Source organism: Onychomys torridus, chromosome 9 (genome assembly GCF_903995425.1).
Source record: "Onychomys torridus chromosome 9, mOncTor1.1, whole genome shotgun sequence".
NCBI classification, from domain to species: Eukaryota; Metazoa; Chordata; class Mammalia; order Rodentia; family Cricetidae; genus Onychomys; species Onychomys torridus.
The window spans coordinates 52,080,039-52,086,874 of NC_050451.1; positions in this window are offsets into that span (position 1 = coordinate 52,080,039).

The following is a 6,836-nucleotide window of genomic DNA, read 5'->3' on the forward strand; positions in this document are numbered from 1 at the left end:
GAATGAAAATATGTAACTCAGCTGTCATAGGGGATGGCAAAGAAAAATGTCTAAATGTACAGTTCAAACACAGGATTTTCCACCTTGAATATTTCTCAACTTCATTGGCAGAACCCAAGGATACAGAAACACAAACATGGGTTCCATCTTTATTAAGCTACATATTCTTGTGTGTGTGTGTGTGTGTGTGTGTGTGTGTGTGTGTGTGTGTGTGTGTGTTAATGAGGCTCTTTTCAGTTTATTTTTAGAAATCAGACACTCCTGCAGCCTGCCTTCAGCAACTAAGTGCCAGCTGGCTACATCATCACCAAAGTGCCAAAGTTCTTTAAAAGTTCCCCTCTCTATGGGGCTAGAGAGATGGCTCAAAGGTTAAGAGCACCGATTGCTCTTCCAGAGGACCTGAGTTTAATTCCCAGCAACCACATGGTGGCTCACAACCATCTGTAATGAGATCTGGCACCCTCTTCTGTATACATAATAAATAAATACATAAATAAATAAATCTTAAAAAAAGAAAAAAAGTTCTCCTCTATCACAGACCACTCTCTCACTATTTCTCCATTGAATTCCTACATGAATACACTCCTCAGTGCTAGCAGGAAGCAGGCCATCACCCTTACTTGAATCAGAAAATGTTAAGAGCACAAACATCCTTGCACTCATGGATAAGCACTAGGGAAACCATGAAGACTACACATGCAGGGTTGTTTCTTCAGTGGGGGAGGTGTACAACCTGTTTTCTACCCAGAAGACTGGGAATGGAGGTAACTAATAGCCTAGGTGATCTCTGTGCTATCGGTAGGGCAACACCACATCTGGCTCCCGCAAGTTCCCCTAAGCAGGATTGGAGATAGTTAATAGTCTAGGTGACCTCTACACTATATGACCTGCACTGTATGACCACACCAGATCCTCCCGTAGGCCCTTAAGATGACACATATAGTCTAACTACAGAACCCATCTTCATGGAAAAGGTGACATGTACTTTGAGAAGAGTTAACGTAATTGTGCCTTAAGCTTTATTGTGCACACAGGATTTTGTTACACAAGGAAACTTTTCCTCAAACTGTTCTGTACTTAAATACTTAAACATGCCTAAGATAAACTGCCCAGTGTCAGACTCCAGAAGTTTGAACCAACACCAGCTACTGAGTAATGTTGAACCAGACTTCCTTCTTGCTTCATGCAAATTGTCACTCTGTTGGCCGTGGCATCTGTAAAGAACCCCCACAAGCAAAGTGGTTCAAAGAGTGGAAATTCTGGCATGGTGGCACACACCTTTAATTCTAGCACTTGGGAGACAGAGAAAGGTGGAGCTCTGTGAGTTACAGACCAGCCTGGTCTACAGAGTACAGTCCAGGCCAGCCAGAGCTATTCTGTCAAAAAAAAAAAAAAAAAAAAAGAGTGGTAGTGTTGTGGGATATCTACACAATGTGTGAACGTGTATTGCTGTGATTGTAATAAAAAGCTGAACAGCCAATAGCTAGGCAGGAGTGGGATTTCTGGGAAGGAAAAGGAAGAGGAGGGGGAATCCAGGTGAGCAGGAAAAGCCAGTAGACATGGAGAGGAAACAGGCAGTGCAAGATGAAAGAGAGGTAATGTCACATGATAGAACATAGATTAATATAAATGGATTAATAAGTTATAAGAGCTAGTTAATAATAAGCCTAAGCTATAGGCCAAACTTTTATTATTAATATGAAGTCTCAGTGTCATTCTTTGTGAGCTGGTGGCCCAAAGCAAAGTCCGTCTACATGGCAGTTCTGGAGAGTGGACATATGCTAGGACTTCTTTTCCTAGTGGAAAAATGGCCTGCTGTCTGCAGAAGGCAAAGAGGAGGTTGGAGCTTCAGGAAGTGAGGAAGCTCAATGGACAGAGCAGCTGATTCCTTGGTGGCGGCTGGGCTCAGGGAGCTGCACATTCTTTACTTGGTTAGTCATACGTGTTTAGTTTTTGCACTTTCTATAATGTTGCATGCTTTATACAGTTTCAAAAAACAACTAAAACAAACAAAGAAACCAAAACACCCCAAAACAAAAATTAAGCCCTTAGAAAACATCAGGTGCTGAATTAGACACTAGTTATCCACAGAGTACTGGCTGCTGTGGATGTCTTTCTATATGCTGTGAATATGTGTTGCTCTGATTGGTTGATAACTAATGCTTCACTGGCCTATGACAAGACAGCTTACAGGCAGATGAGAAATCCAAGCAGATATACGGAGAGAAGAAAGGAGAGGAGGGACACATCAGCCACCACCAAAGGAGCAACAAGATGCCAGCAGACCGGTAATGCCACGGCTATGTGGCAACTTATAGATTAATAGAAATGGGTTAAGTTATAAGAGCTAGCTAGCAAGAAGCCTGCCATAGGCCATACAATTGGTAATTACTATTAAGCCTTTGAATGATTATAAGTGGCTGAGGGACCTCAGGGCTGGGCAGGACCTGAGAAAACTTACAGCTACACCTGGCTCACACCATCCTTTCTTAATGTCACCTCACTCCCTGCTATCCCCAGGATTTACTTTCCCAGTCCACTCCTCAAATGGCTGATCTGAAACTGACACCACCATCCTCAGATGACTCACTTCGTGAAAGCCTATAGCCCAATGGAGAAGGCACAGTTGGCTTCTAGCATGGGACCCTGTCCCCCACCCATTCCTAAGGCCTGGACCATAGCTCCCATCAGCCATCTGTAGAGTGCCTCCTATCCCCACTGTAAAGTCTTACCTGACAACCCTAGTCAACCCTTCCCAGTGAACAAATGCTCTCTCTGGGTACAGTCCCAGGTGCCAGGTACCGTGAGCGATAGGAAGCAGTGTCACCTGGCCCTGCATAAGAGTTACCTGGAGGCTTCTAAAAATACCTACCCATAGCCCCTCCCCCAGGGAATATGCTGGAAAATAGTCAAGGAGGGAAAGTTCCAGTCTATCACACCTGCCATGCACCAGGCACTTCCCAAATCCTTGCACAATGGTTTCTAGAAGCCCGGGGTCTTTGTTGGTGGAAGAAAGTATCTATAGGGGCTAAAACTGAAGAATTGTAGCTACTGACATAAATCTCAGAGAATATGAGGCAGAGGAAAGAGGTTTTCATCCTCGGTGAGTCCCTTAAGGGCAGAAAGACAGGGGTGGGAGCCAACTGGACCTGTCAAGACCCGAACACACCTGCTCTCCAGGTGTCAACTTGGCGCTCTGCTCCCCTCCTTCCAGGGAAGGCTGCCAGCTCCACAGGCATGTAGCCCTGTTTACTGTGGTGGGAGGAAAGGTGGTTATCAGCCTCCAGGTCCTGAGCTCACAAGGTCAAGGCCTGAGCAGAGCGGCTGGTAAGTTGATGGGAACTGTTCCAGTGCAAGTGTGTGAGTGGCCTTGAATTCCTTTGGCACAGGCCCTGTTGGGCTCTGGAGGACTTCCCAGTGACACCAGCTACCTGGGCAGAGGATGGACCACGGCAGCAAGCTTATGCCTCCATACTAGAACTGGCTATGTTGGATCCCACTCACACCATGGCTTATGTTGTGAGCTGATGCTCCCTTTGAGAATATGATAAAAAGCTACCACCCTTTCTCCTGGACCGTGTGGTATGGGGTCATTGCATGGTCAGGCTTTGGATCCCTTGGAGACAGGGACCTCTCTCCTCCATGAGCATACCACTGTCCCAAAATCTCTGCAGCCACCCCAGAGGCTGCTGCCTGAAGCCCTCCCCTTCCTAACTGCTCTTTGAGGGTCTGTCTTCCAGGCCCCAGATTCTGAGGACAGGACTAGAGGACTCCACCTGAGTACTCTCTCCTCTTCCTGTACATTCTCTTCCCTTTCTGGTGTGCTCTCTGTCAGCTGTTCCCTCCTCTGCCAACCGCACTGGTGACATCCCCAAGCCACACCGAGAGATGAAAGAATCTTTGACCTGTCTTTCCCTGCATATCTGATCTCTGCGAATATCTGTGGCCCAGGCTTCCACGTGCTCTCTGGCTGCCTAACAGAAGAGATGGGCACAGTTTCTCCTGCCTCGGTGGAGCCTAGAAGCTTGAGTCCTGCAGGGTGAAGCCAGATCAACTGTTCCCAAACAGTGGAGGTGAACAGGGCATTGGTGCCTTGCCAATGGGACAGGCTTAGCAGGAGCCTGGCTGCCTGGATGAGAGCTGGACAAACTGTCAATGCTGTTGTGGAGTAGAAGAAAAACAATTCCATCTCTGTGGACTCCAGCCTGGGCAGAGATGGCATTGCCTGCTGGTGCCCCATGTGGCCTGTGGTAGCAGTTTTATGAGAGCCCTTGAGGAGAGAATGTGAAATGGAACCCCTGGATCCTTGGAAGGGGACTTGAGCCAACAGAGAATCCAGACTTCATATGCTATCACCTGTTGTCTGGGCACTATGCAGGACACTCTTCCTCTTCCTCCTCCTCCTTTTTGAAACAGGGCCTTGAGTATCCTAGGTTGGCCTCAAACTCACTATATAGCCAAGGATAACTTTGAACTTCTGATCACCCTGCCTCTACCTCCCAAGTACTAGGACTATGTATGACATGTAGGACACCATGCAGACACACCCCCACCCTATCTCATTTCTCTGTCACAACAATCCCCTAAAACAAACATGACTCTACACATATTCATATCTATTTTCCCCTAGCACTTAGGTTAGTAATGAATAAATGAATTCTGAGCAGAGTGCTCTCAGCTGCAGGGAGAGGCTTCCATGGAAGGATAGTTACATGCAAATATCTGACACCCAAGGCCTTGTGGGAAGATCTGGCTCTCTGAGCAGCAGATGAATGAGCTAGGTAAGAAGTACTTCCGGAAGAGTCCAAGGAAAATCCAAAGCTCCCACTTTGTGGAGACTTTTCCAAACAGTTTAGGAATCCATGTGTTTGGGGATTGGGGGATGCTCTTTCACAGAAAACCCAAATCACAAGCACAGTGTTTACTGGCATCACTATTGACCCTTGTGTAGGTTCAACCACTCTGTTAACTTATAGAACTCTACTGAGACATGAAGGGAAGACCATTATGTGTGAGCCACGAATCGTAACAGTCATTTTAGCAGAGGAGCCAAGCTCATGGCCACACGTGACTCAGCATCCTACATCATCACCCAGTGCTTTGTAAAATAGTTATATGGCCACAAGAATCTGTCCTTCTGTAGCACACAAGTCAGAGGCAAAATTATATTTAGAAATCAATACAGTGTAAACATCTGGAGATTATCCACTAACTAACTGAAATGAATATCAGAAGGTCTAAAAAGTGTGCATATACACACAATTAGTATTAAAACAAAACATTTGCCAACATGATTGAATTTAGTTGAATGTACTGTTCCATACTTAACAATCCCAAATGCCATATAACAATAAATAATAGGGTTTTTTGTTAGCTTGTTTTTGGAGACAGGGTCTGGAAACCACTAGGTAACTCAGGCTGGCCTTAAGTTTCCAATCTTCCGGCCTCAGTCTTGGGATTATAAGTGTGTACAACCATGGTGGCAAATAATAACCTATTTGATGAGTTTAGGAAACAAAGTAAAATAAAATTATGTACGTATTGTATATTGAAAAACAAGAAAAGTTTTTTTTGAAGAAAAATAAATTTTACATTTAGGAAGCAAATTAATGATCTATAATTTGAGCTCCACTTTTCCTAATGTACTTGGTAAACAACAGCTGGGATTTCAATCAGTATATAGAATTTTTAGGGATTTAATGTTGTAATAACAGTAACCAAAATATGTTAAGACTGAAAAATATATTATTCATACTCTTGACAATTAAAAAAAAAATAGGATAAGGGGGTTGGGGATTTAGCTCAGTGGTAGAGCGCTTGCCTAGCAAGCGCAAGGCCCTGGGTTCGATCCTCAGCTCCACATTAAAAAAAAAAAAAAGGATAAGTGACGTGGATTTCTAACATTTAAATTATTAATCTTTATTACCAGAGATTAATAGTATGTTAACTTGTACTCTAAAATGACTCTGAATTGGCACCGGAAATTTAATTTCCTTATTTCATGACAATTCTAAGCACATTCAATTTATATGAACATGTTTTAATTTCTATAAGCCAGTCAGAATGGGGCTCCATTAAATTGAGGGACTTTATAGTCCAATGTGTTAATTCTCTCTAGAGATGGACAGGCACTTCACACTCAAGAAAGCAAAAGGTACCTAGAGGATCCCCAGCATGGTTTTTTTGTTTGTTTTTTGTTTGTTTGTTTGTTTTTGAGACAGGGTTTTTCTGTGTAGCCCCAGTTGTCCTTGAATTCACTCTGTAGAACCAGGCTGGCCTTGAACTCACAGAGATCTTCCTGCCTCTGCCTCCTGAGTGCTGGGATTAAAGTCATGTGCCACCACCATCCTGTGAACTCACAGCTTTTACTCTGTAACTTCAGCTACTTGTCAAGAAGAAATTACGAAAGAATTACAGCAGTCACAATGTAACTTTATGTAAGATATCAAAGACCTGCTCTTCCCAACAGACATATAACTCTTAACTGATTTGAGCTAAAAATAGACAAACAGCAGAGCTTCTCCTAACAATGCCAGCACTCAGGAAGCTGACTTAGGACACAGAAATTGGGCTAGCCTGGGATGCATAGTAAGAGTTTGTCTTAAAAAAAAAAAACAACAAACAGCCGGGTGGTGGTGGTGCACGCCTGTAATCCCAGCACTCAGGAGGCAGAGGCAGGTGCATCTCCGTGAGTTCGAGACCAGCCTTGTCTACAGAGCTAGTCCAGGACAGGCTCCAAAGCTACAGAGAAACCCTATCTCGAAAAACCAAAACAAAAAAACAAACAAACAAACAAACAAAAAACAATTAACTATAGAAAAAGAATAAACAAGATT